The sequence below is a fragment of the Procambarus clarkii genome, chromosome 5 (assembly GCF_040958095.1).
Source record: "Procambarus clarkii isolate CNS0578487 chromosome 5, FALCON_Pclarkii_2.0, whole genome shotgun sequence".
Taxonomy (NCBI): domain Eukaryota; kingdom Metazoa; phylum Arthropoda; class Malacostraca; order Decapoda; family Cambaridae; genus Procambarus; species Procambarus clarkii.
The window spans coordinates 21464738-21478491 of record NC_091154.1 but is presented as its reverse complement, the minus strand read 5'-3'; the positions used below and the strand labels follow the sequence as shown (position 1 = coordinate 21478491).

Here is a 13754-nt window from a genome sequence, read left to right as displayed (position 1 = left end):
TCTGTTTTGCCTCTTTACTGATGCAGTCTAAGCATTTGGGTGCAAGGCGCGCCACATCCCTTCCTTTTATGATGATGACAAAGTCGTCCGCGTAGTTTAGCAGCCTGCAGTGATGTGGGAGTTTCAACCTCATTATTCTTTCCATTAAACAGTTGAAGAGAAGAGGGCTAAGAATACCTCCTTGCGGTGTACCATTTTCATGTCTTTTGTACTCAGAGACTGTGCCATGAAGTTTTACTCTTGCTTCTCTGTTTATGAGACAGTTTTTGGTCCAGGAGAGCAGGTTGCCTCTGACCTCTTTGTCAATGAGGCAGCAGAGAATAGCTGGGGCGCTAGCCAGTTCAAAGGCTTTTTCGAGGTCCAGGAATATCAGCATTCCTGGTCTGTCATTCAAGTGGCCTAACAGAGTTGTAATACATTCCACTGTGCCAACCCCTCTTCTATAGGCATACATATCATGATGCAGTTTAGGCATTTTCCACTCCAGTCTGTTGAGTGCCATTCTGTCAGCCGTCTTGGCTGCACAGCTTTGGAGAGAGATGGGCCTGGGATTAGCTGGATCTTTGGGTTTTGGGATCGGCACTATGTCTGCTCTATTCCAAGCAGAAGGTCTAGTTTGAGAAGTCCAGGCTAAATTAATTAACCTTAGGTATGCAGCGTCTCCCTCTGGGCCGAGGTTTCTAATCATTTTATAGGTTATTTTGTCGGCTCCAGGGGATGTATCCTTGGAGTTTTTCTTAGCCCGATTGAGCTCATCCAGTGTGAAGGGGGCATTAGTGTCAGAGACTTCTTCACATGCTGTAAGGATTCTGTGCCACCTTTCTTCCTCTAGTCTGGTCTGTACTGCTAATACATCTGGTGGAAGTTGATTGCTGGCTGCTCTCTCTACAAACCTGGTTGCCAGTACTTCGGCTTCCTGTTGAGGATCTTTGGGGTGTGGAGCTTTAGGTGTTTTATTCCCTTTGGCCCGGTGAATTTGCTGCCACATCTCCCCGAGAGAGGTGTGTTCATTCAGGTGTGAATACCATTCTAGCCACTTTTGTTCTTTTATTTGTCTGGTCTCTCGATGTACATGTTCCTTGACCTCACAAAGTAAGATCCTGTTGCGGTCACTTGGCTGCTTTTTGTATAGCTTTCTTGTTCTATTGAGTCTATGGTTGAGTTCTTTGACACGTTCGCAATAGTACCAATGATCTTTATGGTGTCCGGTGGACTGTTTTTTCAGTGGGATTGAGTGGTTGGCTGCACTTTGAATCGCTTTGACAAATTCTTGTTCTGCCTGATTAATGTCTTCGGGAAGATCATAGTTTCTTTGCCACTCTGAAATGAGGTTTTGAAATCGGTCCCAGTTTGCTAAAGCAAAGTTCCAGGCTTCAGATGGAGGCGGAGGTGGGGTGGGTAGGTCTAACTGAAGATCAATTTGGACCCCATAGTGGTCGCTTGTGAGTGTGGGCTCAACTGACCATGTTGCTGCATCTCTTAGGGAGGCTGAAACGAAGGTTAGGTCTAATCTGCCTCCTTGGATGTGGGTAGGTTCATTCTTGTTTAGGATTTGTATTTCTGGAAGCTGGTCCAGTAGATGTGTAATGTGTATGCCGGCTTCATTTGTTTTGTTCGAGCCCAGTGCCAATCGATGATGGGCATTAAAATCTCCACAAATGATTGTGTTTTTGTTGTTGTCGCGTGTCCAAATAACACAGAGAGATCCATTTCGGCTTGTGGAGACCTGTACACATTGAACACTTCAAGTTTGTCGTGTCTTAGCTCAATGGTGACTCCCATTACCTCTGTCCCTGCTCCACAATTGGGTGGGCTGGTTATGGATTTGGAGATCAGGTCACATTTTACATAGATTGCACATCCCCTGGACTGCCCATTGATCCATGGAAGGAAGAAGCCTCGATAGCCTGAGATTTTAGGTTCTAATCCGGCTCGAAGCAAGCTCTCCTGTAGTATCAGGATGTCTATGCCTTTGGTTGCTGCTATGCATTGCAAGTGTTGCAATTTAGTGCGCAGTCCTTGCGCATTCCATTGCAGGATCTTTAGAATTCTAGGTTCTTGGAATGTGCTGATAATTCCGTGGTATCCATGGAGTCTGATGAACACGCCATGGAAGTTGCAATTGGGTATTTATAATATTCACTTCCAACTTATATGTTGTTGTGATACCCGTTCCACATCACTGTTCCACGAATCACCGTTCACTATTTTTTTTTCCCTAATACACACATGTACACAAAGCCTCGTTCACTGGCTCACACGTGCAGGTCTCCCGTTTATTCTCTATTTAACACAAAGTTCTATTGTTAATGACTATTTTCAATTTTCCAGCGGGTCACTATGCACTTTGTTATGTCTGTAATCAGTAATCCACGGCAGTAGTCCTACGAATCCCTGTTAATGTCACGATTTTAACGGAGCGCGCACGGTACGTCTACCCCCTCCCTCGACCTCGACTCGACCTCGACTGGTATTTAGACCACTTCCCCATTTTACACTTCTTTATCTTAACACTTAAGCAAATTCTAAAAGTAACAGCGGTAACTTCTTTTCTATATGCGGTAACTTGTGTCGAACTATCCTTCTGGAGGTCAGAGCCACACTAACAATGAAAGCACAGATGAAGCTGCCAAGTTCACTGTATGCTAATTCCGCTCTAACGACAGTCATTTGATTCTTGGAAACACCTAAAGAGAAACCTAATATTTACAGTAGGCAACAGTGGGAGGTCACTTAACATAGACAGTACCCAGGATGAAGTATTAATGGCAATTAAGGTTGGGAAATCTATAGCCCGTGGGGAGGATTATCTTGCCTTGCGGTTACTTTTTCTTTGGGGAGTTCCTAGGATCAACGTCCCCAAGGGGTCGGTCTCTGACCTGGCCATCTGCAGTAAGTGGTCTATTCAATCAAGCTATTGGACGCGGCTGTGATTTGTACACATGACATTATAAAAAGCATAAAAATCATCATTGAGTTTCTTAACATTAATAGCCCAACTTGTTTTTAAAGTAGCCCAAAAAGTCGCAAGTAGCGAAATTAAAAAATTGGGAGCGCGGGGCTCTGAAAAGTAGCCCAATTCGCTATCTGTAGCCCAATCTAGGCATCCCTGGGCGTTGTTCCTCACTCACCTCCCCCCCCCGACTAGGAGGAGACAGTTGCCAATGAGTGTATATTTTATATTCATACATTACAGAGTTATTTCCGACATTATTACAAAAAAATTCACATTTAGAACGTACGACGCAATACCTTCTGCGCGCCACAGCAGCGGGGCACCGGATTCTGACCAATTACGCATGGAAATGTACCATAAATACATCAATTTATATCGTAAAATTATTCGGATTGCACCACAGTAGTTGCTAGAACTACGTAGTATTTTTATAAACTTTTCAAAATGTTACGATCTTTTCCGAATTTGTTCATACTTAAACCCTCTTAATAAGAAAAATGCAAAGTAGTGCATTCACCATGGAAGCAATCTTTTCCTCAGAAAGTACATAATCGTGTTCCATTATGTATTAAGAAAAAATTTCAAGCATATTCTTCAATTCGAAAACATGAGAAAAATATAAGAGTTAAATGTAGAAAACCAGTTACAAACAAAAGTAAGAAGTAGGAAAAATAAAGTGTGGCACCAGACAGAACACTGGAACGCCTGGGTGAGCGTCGTCGCCATTATCACAACACCGGACGGTGAGTGTCCAGACATAAGCATAAAACCTTCCCACAAACTGCACCTATCATAAAGAAGAAGCCCCACTCTTGCAGTCACCACTCTTGCAGTCATCCGGAGGAGAAAACCTTACCAAAACTTCACCTATCAGAGAAGCAGCCCCACCATTGACCGCCAAGTGCGCACATCAAGTTTAACTCTTAAGAAACAACACGCAAGCTTCTCCTAACCCTCAACATTGACGCCCCACCGTGAGGCGTCTCCCAGCATCACCACTCGTGCAGTCATCTGGAGGAGAAAAACCTTCCCACAAACTTCATAAAGAAGATGAAGACTCACCAGTGTCCAGAGTGTGGGAAGAAGTTCAATCACCTTGGAAATATGAAGACTCACTTGTTAGTGCATTCTGGTGAAAAACCTCATAAGTGTCCAGAGTGTGGGAAGAGGTTCAGTCAGCTTGGAAGTATGAAGACTCACATGTTAATTCATTCTGCTGAAAAACTTCATAAGTGTCCAGAGTGTGGGAAGAGGTTCAGACATCGTAGAGGTATGAAGACTCACATGTTAATTCATTCTGCTGAAAAACTTCATAAGTGTCCAGAGTGTGGGAAGAGGTTCAATCACCTTGGAAGTATGAAGACTCACATGTTAGTGCATTCTGGTGAAAAACCTCATAAGTGTCCAGAGTGTGGGAAGAGGTTCAATCACCTTGGAAATATGAAGACTCACATGTTAGTGCATTCTGGTGAAAAACCTCATAAGTGTCCAGAGTGTGGGAAGAAGGTTCAAACATCTTAGAGGTATGAAGACTCACATGTTAGTGCATTCGGGTGAAAAACCTCATAAGTGTCCAGAGTGTGGGAAGAGGTTCATTCAGCTTGGAAGTATGAAGACTCACATGTTAATTCATTCCGGTGAAAAACCGCATAAGTGTCCAGAGTGTGGGAAGAGGTTCATTCATCCTTGGAAGTATGAAGACTCACATGTTAGTTCATTCGGGTGAAAAACCTCATAAGTGTTCAGAGTGTGGGAAGAGGTTCAGTCAGCTTAGGAGTAAGAGAAGACATATGTTAGTTCATTCAGGTGAAAAACCTCATAAGTGTCCAGGGTGTGAGATAAGGTTCAGTCGGCTTGGAAGTATGAAGACTCACATGATGATGCACATTGATGAAAGATCTTTTGAGTGTGATAAGTGTGGCAGAAGGTTTAGAGATCGTAGATCTATATTAAGTCACATGTTAGTACATACAGAAGAAAGGTCTTTTAAGTGTGATAAATGTGGCAAATTATTTAAGACACATTTTAATATAAAAGCACATATGTCAGTGCATTTGAATGATAAACCTTCATGAGTGTCCAGAGTGTTGGAAGAGATTCAATCATCTTTGTATTATATATTGATTTATTTATTTACTTATATTCAAGAAGGTACATTGGGTTTATGAGAGTACAGAGATTTGATGTTTTACATTCTTGTAAAGCCACTAGCACGCATAGCATTTTGGGCAGATCCTTGATCTAGCATTTAATTTAAAAACAGTAGTTTTTAGCAAAATTAAATTTTTTGTTACATGTACATTGTAAGAAAGTATAAAAATACATTGTATGAAAACTCACAGGATGGAGCATTTGGGTGATAGGTTAAACATTTTAGTTGAGACAAATCAGAAGATTTTTAAGTATAATGTGGAGGGAACCACATTCAAGTGCCCTCCAGTGGGAATATCTCATGTGCTAGGTGCTCCTGATTGATGGAAAGCAGTCCTGTGCTGTGCGCCTGTGCACCACCCACGCGCATGCCAGGAGGCGGTGGAGGAGAGAAACGAGAACCACACCTGACCGAAGAGACACCCGTTGGTGATGCCTTCTGAACTTAGGTTATTCGGCATCCATATTGGCCAGCTATCATTGGACCTCACCCTCATCACATTGTTTCAGCCCGCCCCTAGAAGACTTCAGCTCGAGGTGAGTAACTGTTTTCCATACATTCATACACATTTCTGTGCATGTCGATTACCACGTGGTCGGTCGTCCCGTACCTCATAGGTGACTGCCTCCACACTGGTGCAGTGAGTAATCGGCCTACACGGTGATCAAGAGGACCTCGCCATGCTGTATGCATCATTCTCGTGCTGAATCTGATTGAGGACTTCGTGTTCAACATTACAGTTTCATATACATGTACAGTACTGTCTTCAGTTTCTCCATATATGTTCTCTAGTTAGTTAGGATTTGATCAGTGCCTTTCAGCTGCGTGTCTAAGATATTGTGGTCCATGGTTTCAGTATCTGTGCTTTATTCCCTCATTTCTTGCTCTTTTCTGTGATTTTATATATCATCATATCTGTGCTCCTGAACTAAGAGTATTCTATGGCTCCCAGTCATCCAGCAATTTTCTCCACGTTAGATTTATTCCACTGATTTTCTGCCCTATTTGCAGCATCAATTTTCTCCATTTTTTAATTTTATCTATTTTTTGTAAATTTTGGCAAATATTCATTGTTCTCAAGACGACACCATCACCCGGCCCAGCCGCAGCCATACTTGTTCCTACATGTTGGCTTCTGCCCCACCAGTTGGCATCAGCCCCACCAGTTGGCATCTGCCCCACCAGTTGGCATCTGCCCCACCAGTTGGCATTCCCACTTACCACTATGGTTGTATCTTAAGTTTTCTTTGCATTTGCTATTTTTCTTGATATTCTACCTCATAATTCCAAGTTTTCTGCAATTTGTGTTAATTTAGTAAGAGGAGGAGACCAGGTTACCAACTCACAGATCCAGCCCTGCCGTTGACGAGCGTATTGAGGCTCGGTGTTATTGTTTACTCATGGTTGTGGAGGACCCAGTGGCCTCAGCTATGCAAAAGGGTTTGTTGCACCTCGTTGTGCTGTATTATACATTGGCTGCACGAACTTTCCTCATATATATGACTCCAGGGGAGACATGTGTGTCAAGAAAACTAGTGCTAGTGTACTTAGAACTGAGTAAAGGAAACCTGATTTCTACCCTTTGTGCACCATTGAGTTTCTCCATTCACCTGAAATACATGTGTTGTTTATTTAATGGGTGCATGAACTTTGAAATATATACATTGGTAAATATAGACATAAGTGCATAAACCTAGTTTTGAGTGAAGCTTAATACATTTACCTGAAATACACATGTGAAATATACTGATATATCTTAGAGTTAAGTGAAGGATACTAATGAATTTATATAATTGAAATACTGAAATATTAATACTTGAAACATTGTGGTTTGCAAATTTCCACTTTTTAGAGAAACTTAAATTCATGTGATATTCCTACAAGTGATCAGTGAGAATACTTAGAAATAAGTGATGTGTTCTTACCTAACTCGTACCTGTAAAAGTGCAGTATATATTTACTCACCCTAAATTTTAAGTGCATGACCATAGATTTAAGTGCATGATCCTAGATTTAAGTACATGCTCAAGTTAAGTGTATGAACTTACGATTATCCAGTCCTATTCAGTGTTCACGTCCATACCAAATGTGATCTAAGTTTTAAACATTCCGGGAGGGAGTAACATTGAGTTCAGGTAATCCTAAGTATTGGGGCTACCCTGTTTTTTCTCCATTTTTTGAATTGGTACACTGAATGGCTACCTCAAACATACTGGATATTTCCTAAGCGTCATTCCGCATCTATTAGATATATTCTTGGATGTGGAATACTATGCTTGACCATTCCTAGAATTAAGGTCTATTCCCTGGCGTGTCTTATTTTTATTGGTTGTTAACCTGGCTGTGAACGTACATTGTCCAAAAAATATTTCTGAGCTTCGGCTTTTCATTACTGCAAGATGCCCCACATACGCATTAACTCGGCATCTGTTGGTGATCTAAAAGTGCTACCTGGAGTGTCATACACACTGGCCAATCGAATTGTAAGATTTAGACACACACACTGTACAATCACGACAGACAACATCCACCATATCTCTCACCTTCAGATTACGACTCTCTTGTTGAATGCCATATCTTTTGACACAGACCCGCTCCCTCAGGGCTTGAGCTCCAACACAATAGTAGAACCAAATGCTAAGGGATGTTCAAACTTGCCATTCAACCACTGGGAATGCCTCAGCTGATTCTGGAGGTGCGGCTGCACACAGTCAGGTCAGACGTATGTCCCTCATTTTACCCATGGGTTGCATAGTTCCTGTTTTCTGAGACAGGGGCATATCTCAACTAAGAGGTCATCTCATTCCACTCACCATCCAGTTCGACGGTTGTCGACTAGCTCCCAGAATTCTGAGTCCGACGACTCTACTTCTCCTAGCCGGTGGACTGGGCATAGCCGATGGAGTAACTCGTTCTACCCACTACCTCGGGAGCTGAATTATGATGGTAAATCAGATTGGACTCCGTTCTATCGATGTTTCACATCGTGTGCAGCGAAAAAAGGATTGGAGCGGCACTACTTCCCCAAACAAATTTGGGTTGGTGTTTTAAAGGCAAAGCCAGTGATTTCTATAATCAGATACTAGACCGGGAACCATCAATTGATTTTACTCGCATGATGTATAAACTTGTCAAGCGATTTGGGGATAGGGAGGTTTTGGACGTGGCAATAATGAAATTTTCTCAGGCCCACCAGGAGCCTGGTGAGGAAATTAGACGGTGGTCTCAGAGATCTCGGGTTCGTGACAAATTGGACGATATGTGTGAGGGTTTGAGGCGTCTCACGAATGCTATCATATCGCCTCGTGGTCAAAGTACCCCATCACCTAGGAGGAGTAAAAATTGTTACCTATGTGGGGAAGATGGTCACTTTGCTCGGGACTGCCAAAAACCCAGGAGTGGCTGGGATGAAGGCCGTAAACAAGGGGAACATACAGAGGTTATCTTGAGATAATTTCGGGGCTTAGTGTCCCCGCGGCTGGTCCTCGACCAGGCCTCCACCCCCATGAAGCAGGCAGTGACAGCTGACTAACTCCCAGGTACCTATTTACTGCTAGGTAACAGGAGCATCAGGGTGAAAGAAACTCTGCCCATTGTTTCTCGCTGGCACCCGGGATCGAACCCGGGACCACAGGATCACGCGTCCAGTGTTCTGTCCGCTCAGCCAGTAGCCATCCACCTTATTACAGACAATAAGCTTCAAGTTTCATTTAATGAGGAGAATCGGTCTTTAAACAGGGACGGGTTGGCTCAAGAGGCCTAGATCCGACCCACTATTTACCAGGCCAGCAGAGTGCGGCTGCGCCACATTTAATGATGCCAGGGGCCTTCTCAAGGGTTTAAAACATATACCATCCAAATACCAGTACTAGATATCCATCAGGAAGATAGGCAGTCCATCGAATATTTTCCGACGGTGCGCTTGACATTTCAGCACCAGCCGACACAAGGAACGTAGGCGGAGGTAAAATTAGTGTGTACCTAGGAGGAGGAAGACTTTTATCAACAATGAGGGGGGCAAGTTTAACTCTTAAACTGCGCATGGCATATATATACGCTCTGAGTAACATGTCCCACCGTGCGCATGGTGTATATATACGCCCAAGGGTGCCAGGCACGATTCAAATGGCCCGCGGCTACACAGGGTTCACATTAGCTTCCTCAGGGCTCTTGTAAACAGATGCCATTTTTTTTTACAAAATCGTGGGCAATATTCTCAGGTGTGAGAATAACAGTACTGTTGGAGCAACCAAGGCTGGCGCACGCAGCATGAGCGAACAGCATTGCTGTTCAGCTTGTGACCACAGCATCGCCGAAAAATGTCAAAATAAATATATAATTGTTATTATTTAGTGATGACAATATTACAGATGACCCCTGACTGTGATATAAATAACCAGGGTTGTGATAATAGCAGGATTGTTGTAATAATTAGCGCTGTGGGAGGAGTGATGCTGAGAGACGGAGGGAGACAGCATCGTTTACTGACTGTGTGGCCACCTGTTATTGTTTGCATTCACCATACCAGCTCAGTTGTTCTCTATGGTGAACACAAATGTAGATACTTATATATATAATGTGTGTATTAGTGTAATAACATGCAAAAGGATTATGCTGGGAGGAGCCATTTGGGTGACGGAGGTGACGTCGTCTGCATGATTTGTCTAGCTGTTTAGAGGGTGGCCACTATGCTCTTTGGGCGCACTACAAGCTTAGGTGTACAGTTACGGTGCATACAACATGTAGATACTTATATATAATATGTGTATATAGGGTAATAACACTGCAAACAGTATTGTTGAGGGAGAAAGTTTAATGCGTGTGACCTTGAATGAGTGAGGGAGCCGCCAGCTGTGTATAGTGACGACTCGTAGTGCCTGAACTAACTATATCAGCTTAGCTGTACAGTTGTGGTAAACAAAATATATACATACTTATATATAATGTCTGTATATAGTGTAATAACACCACAAATGGTATTGTTGGGGGAGAAAGTTTAGTGCGTGTGGGGTGTTTCTTTTTTGCTTTCACGACTGCAATGCGTACGTCGCCAATGTACATGTGGCAGACGCTTCACGAAGCTGCCGGAATTAGCAGAATAGAAAATACGAGAGCAACCGTACAGGGCCTGGGAGCAAGGTCGAGTTAGAGTCCTTGAGGGTCTCTTCTCGGACTAGCCTCACCTGGTCCTGCTCCACGTTGATCGTTGGAATCTCCTCAATGATTTAACACTTTAAGGGACTCCTAGGGTCCTCATCACATTTATAGAGTAGTGAATATAGGCAACTCGGTGTTGAAGACACTTAGAGCTGAAGGCTTGTATAATATTGGCAGTATTCAGAAGTGGTTCAACGGAAACACCGCATAAAGCTTAACAGTAGTTTACTTACTAACTTAACCACTAATACACAGGGTGCTTGATTTACTTTAGATTGGCGTCAGCAAAGCTATGGTTGTATTAGCGAGACTTTTGACGTCTGGCTAAACGACTTGTATCCACTTGTGAAAAAACACCTAACTTAACACAGTTGACAGCCAATCATTAACATGGCAACATAACTGCCGGTATGCAAAGGGATCACAAGAGTTCCAACCGGATACTCGGTAATGATGATATGCAATAAATCAACAACTACACTGTCAATGGGACAGGCAATAACATGCACAATAATATCACACACAATAACTAAATGTGTGGTGTATGTGAAGCTCACAAACACAGACTAGTGAAATGCAGCGATACCACACAGATAAACACGCATTCACCGTCGATTCACCTATAACCTGTGACAGGTATGAGAAGGTGAGAACTGTGGTTGATACCTCAGCTCAACACAGACACAATAAAACAATGACAAGATCTCGTACTTACAGATAGGGTACCTTTCCTTATTCACTCACTCGCTCAGGCACATTTATACAAGCACTCGTAGGTGGCCTGACAGCTGGTTTTGCTCGTAGACACGGAGGGTACTTGCAGTAGGGCGGGCTGTATGCCTTAACGGACAGACACCCGCACACACACTGGCGCTGGCGATGAGTAAGGTGGTGACGTCACGTAGTAGTGAGGGCGGCTGGCGGCTTGAGGCACAGAGGTACAGAGGTACTAGCTACACGCTCTGGACCCAGTGCAGGCTGGCTACTGCAGGTTATATGGTACCATGCACTACACTGTACGCTGTGGTACAGGTACACTGTGGTAAAGTCACACACAGATACTTAGGCGGCGGCACTGCCTTAGTTCACTATTAAGTCACTCACAACGATCTTTGTCAACAGGGGTTACCTGATACCAGTCTGTTTAGCTCTGGAGATTTGTCACTTTAGGCTTCTGAATAATATATTCACACTCGTGATTCTGGGCGAGTGTATAGTATATTTTCCAGACGCTGAGTTAACTTGACGGTGAGGAATAGACTGTGTTCAGTCTATTGGCCGGTAGACAGAACAGAACACGTCCTCTAGGTTTGGTGTCCCTCACTTGAATGCCTTTTGCAAGGGCTGCCGGGCATCTTGTGGCACCCAGCACAAAAGTTACAATTTGACCAATAGCATTGCAGCAAATGGGCGGGAACCAATCATATTAGCTCGTTCGATGAGCAGTAGGAGAGGTGACGTCATGAATACGTCATAGCTGTTATTGTCCATCGCACCGGTTGACCCCCGAGGTCAGACGCTGCTAGCATCTCCCCTCTGCTCTCACGCAGGCACCAGCCATGTACTCACTGACCCTTTAGTGTGGCAAGCATGCTTAACTCCCTGTATCTACTTCCTGCCTGGACATGCGGCGGCCTCCGTATTATAAAAGTGTTCCTGGTTAAGTGGGCATTCTGGAGATACCCAACATGCTAGGTCACTATCCAGGGTTAACAGAAATAGGACCTTGTGCACAAGATCGGTGCACTGTGCACAGCAATGAGCCATTCCAGTCAGCTGTGGGAGAATCTTGAGAGAGACTCTCACAGTGCGTGTGTTGAGGTAGTGGCAGCGAGTGGTTGGCTGGTGTGTAGCGGTAACTCCTCGTTGCTTTTCGACCCTCAATACCAACTGAGTGGTTCGTTATGGTGAACAAAACGTGCAGATACTTATATATAACCTGTGTATAGAGTGTAATAGCAGCAAAACTATTTGTTTATTGTTTTATGAACATAATAATTGAATCACTAATATGCACACCATACTTTTGAGTATAACGATTATTCGCCACTTTTATTATATAAATATATTACAATACACACTATTGAATAATATTACTGCAAAAAAAACTAAGGAAACATCAATCAGAGACATAGAAATAATTAAGCGATAATATCTTTGTGGCAACTCCCACCTGTCAGCGTTTGTGGCGCTGACCGGCCCTGACAACCGCTCTGTCAACGCCTACTTTTTGCCAGACTTCCTCTGTCAGTTGCCTAAAATATGTCACCTACGATTTTTTTTTTTCCGTGCTCAGGGGACAGAAATTAACGTGTTTAGAAGACAAAAACAAAATTGATTTTTTTTTCTTGCGCACAGGGGTGTAAATGTCCTCAGGACCCCTGAGTAGTGGAAGGGTTAAATTTTAAGCAAGTAGATGATGAGGAAGAGTTCTCTCAAGAAGAGAGTAGTGGTTCCTCCAGGGAGGATGAGGTAGACATAGCTCGTACCCCTTGGACACTGATAAGCAAGAAAAGGAGGAACAGGAACAAATAACTATTAGGCAATTAAGATTTGGTTCTATGTTCTGGATCCCAATTCAGGTGGGGAACGTAACTGTGAGAGCAATAGTTGACACAGCTGCAGAAGTCACAATTATTTCTCAAGAGGTTCACCAAAAGTTAATACCCCCACCACAGGTAATAAGGCAAATCACCCTCAACACAGTGGGGAAATGTATGTGCATTCCTGGAATGCTGGTAGGCCCAGTTACATTACTAATTGCAGGGCGGATATTTGAAGTAAATGTATATGTAGCCTCAATTGAAGATAACATGTTTCTGGGGGCTGGATTTTATGAAGAGTCAGGGCGTCAGCATAGCATTAGCTAAATCGCAGATGATATTACAGGGGCAGATTATTCCTATGCAGTTGGGGAGGGTAGGTGCACTTAATTCCAGCCTCAACCCTTGCATAGCTAAAGTGGCAGTGTCTTAATACATGATCATCTCACCGCATTCGGTCGCAAAAGTCAAATGTGAACTGGACATACTGGTATGCCCCAGTATGTAGTAGAACGCTTGGACGATGGGAAAGTGCCAGTAATTCGCACGCTCCACCAGAAGAGTAGAACCTTGCAGATATGTGTACTTAATGTAACAGAGCGAAATATCACACTGAAGAGACAAATGTATGTGGCCAATGCAGAGGCGGCCTGGGAAGTTTTACCAGAACCTGGTCCAGGCGTGGCTGTAAGGTCGGTGGGGAAGGTACCAATGGAATTCCAAGACAATCTGCCTGCTCATATGGCTGGCATGCTATAGGACATAGAAGAAACACTAACAGAAGAACAGGTGAACCAACTGTCCAACCTGTTGTTAACCTATCAAGATGTTTTTGCTGTGAGTGAATTTGATCTGGGGTCTTTTAATGGAGTATCCCATCACATCAACACAGGCAATGCCAGACCGGTGAAACAGAAAATACGGCGGACACCTGCTTGTTTTGCAC

The 13754-nt window shown here is 43.5% G+C and overlaps 1 protein-coding gene across 3 annotated transcripts in view; it reads left to right on the top strand.

Annotated features, from left to right (window-relative positions):
• The first annotated feature begins 3576 nt into the window (after window positions 1-3576).
• Window positions 3577-13754, top strand: part of LOC123763907 (zinc finger protein 85-like) — a 120057-nt gene continuing 109879 nt past the window's right edge. For 2 of the 3 annotated variants that reach the window (XR_011231273.1, XR_011231270.1), the window contains exon 1: window positions 3577-5644. The gene's annotated coding sequence lies outside the window, so the exon portion shown is untranslated. The remainder of the gene's footprint in view (window positions 5645-13754) is intronic. The other variant, XR_011231271.1, reaches the window with a different exon arrangement.